We start from the raw sequence: 2,500 nt of genomic DNA on the forward strand, positions 1-2,500 counted from the left end.
CCTTCATATCAAGAAAGGTGAGGTTCTTACCCATTTAAAGTTTGAGAATAGGTTAAAATCGTTTCGACCCTAAGGCCTCTAATCATTCGCTTTACCAGATAAGATTATTTTATATAATTTTTAAATGCACCAGCTATCCTGAGGGAAACTTCGGAGGGAACCAGCTACTAGATGGTTCGATTGGTCTTTCGCCCCTATACTCAATTCTGACAATCGATTTGCACGTCAGAACTGTTTCGGTCTTCCATCAGGGTTTCCCCTGACTTCAACCTGATCAAGTATAGTTCACCATCTTTCGGGTCACAGCATATATGCTCAAGGTACGCTCCAGTTAGAGGTATAAATAATAATAAATTATCATTATACATAACTATATGGAACGCCCCGGGATTGAATTAATTGACTATTTAAGAAAATAGACTAAAAATTAATCCCATTATATTTTTAAGTTAAGTTAATTATGCCATTAAGTTTAATATAACTCAATGACTTGCACATATGTTAGACTCCTTGGTCCGTGTTTCAAGACGGGTCCCGAAGGTATCCTGAATCTTTCGCATTGTTAATCATATAAATGCATACAAATAAATATTAATATCATAGATATTAAATTTTTTGTAAAATTCAAAAAATGAATTTTAGCATTATATATAATAAAATCTATCAACACTTTATCAAATCATTAGTATTTATTCTATGTTAATATGCTTAAAAAGCAAATTAATTTAAATAAACTTAATATCACCAATGATCTTTTGATAAATACTTTATTATGTTAATAGATTACAATGTCCTTATATGAAAAAAATGCACATTATTTTTAATTATTTAATGATGAATTTTTCATAATGGATATTCAGGTTCATCGGGCTTAACCTCTAAGCAGTTTCACGTACTATTTAACTCTCTATTCAGAGTTCTTTTCAACTTTCCCTCACGGTACTTGTTTACTATCGGTCTCATGGTTATATTTAGTTTTAGATGGAGTTTACCACCCACTTAGTGCTGCACTATCAAGCAACACGACTCTTTGGAAATATCTTTCTAGTAATCATTAACGTTATACGGGCCTGGCACCCTCTATGGGTAAATGGCCTCATTTAAGAAGGACTTAAATCGTTAATTTCTCATACTAGATATTAAGATATTCCATACACTGCATCTCACATTTGACATATAGACAAAGTGACTTAGTGCTGAACTATTTTCTTTTCGCTCGCCGCTACTAAGAAAATCCTTGTTAGTTTCTTTTCCTCCCCTCATTAATATGCTTAAATTCAGGGGGTAATCCCATATGAGTTGAGGTTGTTTTAAAATATTTTTTATCTTCTCACAATTTAATAAATAATTATATCATCTTTTCATCTCTATTTTTCTTTTTTCCTTTTATATAAATATATATTATAAATAATAATTATGTAAAATGAGGCAATTCTAGAATAAAAAAAATTAATTTTTATGCTAGACATTCCTCCTTTAATTACATATATAAATTAATATTTTATATATATATAAATAATATGAAAATTTTTTAAAGAGAATACTTAGATTCAAAATTTTTTTTATTTCATTTTATTTGAGAGGATTTTTTTTTTTTAAGAATATATTAATAAATAAAAAATTCATTATATATCTTTATTTTTTTGCTATTAATATTATGAATTATTTAAAATCCAATAATATACACATTTGCTTAAATTCAATTATTTTTATAAAAGAATAAGCAACTTATTTAGCATAGTCTTACAACCCTCAACCATATGTAGTCCAAGCAGTACTTTAAAATTTAATTTAATGTACATAACAGCATGGACTGCGATATGCGTTCAAAATGTCGATGTTCATGTGTCCTGCAGTTCACACGATGACGCACAGTTTGCTGCGTTCTTCATCGACCCATGAGCCAAGTGATCCACCGCTTAGAGTATTTTTTTATTTATTTTTATTTATAACAAATGTCAATTTTTTTTTGCATATATTAATTGAAAGAGTAAAATTAAATAATAATAATAATAAAATATAAATTGATTTTCTTTCAATAATATATATCAAATATATTTAACTCTAAACATTTTTATTAAGTTGCGAATGTCTTAGTTCAACAATAATACAGTGGTGGTATTTATTATGTTTGATTATTTTGTATTTTTTTAATCATTTTATTTATATATAAATATAATAATAAATATATACCACTTTTGTTATTGTGAACAAATTAACTTATCATTCAATCAAATGAATAATAAGTACAACTTTCTATTTTCATGTTTAAAGGTTTTTAAAAGAAAAAATAAGAAAAAACATTACAAAATGTACCATCATATTATATTTAATATGATATAATTGATGGATAACAAATTGAATGAAAAAGAATAAAAAGAATATGGATTCAAAATAATTATAAATTTTTCTTTTTTTTCTTTTTTTTTTTTTTCTTTTGTTTGTTTTTGTTTTTATTTGTTTTGGCATTGTTTGTTTTTCTTACGGATATGGAACACAA

The 2,500-nt window shown here is 26.4% G+C and overlaps 1 non-coding gene and 1 pseudogene across 1 annotated transcript; both read right to left on the reverse strand.

Annotated features, from left to right (window-relative positions):
* The window catches only part of LOC128870681 (large subunit ribosomal RNA), a 5,041-nt pseudogene extending 3,733 nt beyond the window's left edge, over positions 1-1,308 (reverse strand).
* A 438-nt stretch (positions 1,309-1,746) lies between these two features.
* Positions 1,747-1,927, reverse strand: LOC128870695 (5.8S ribosomal RNA). The gene has a single exon (XR_008455432.1). It is a non-coding gene; the product is annotated as a 5.8S ribosomal RNA (ribosomal RNA).
* Positions 1,928-2,500: the final 573 nt, after the last annotated feature.

The sequence above is a fragment of the Anastrepha ludens genome, unplaced genomic scaffold (assembly GCF_028408465.1).
Source record: "Anastrepha ludens isolate Willacy unplaced genomic scaffold, idAnaLude1.1 ptg000022l, whole genome shotgun sequence".
NCBI lineage: Eukaryota > Metazoa > Arthropoda > Insecta > Diptera > Tephritidae > Anastrepha > Anastrepha ludens.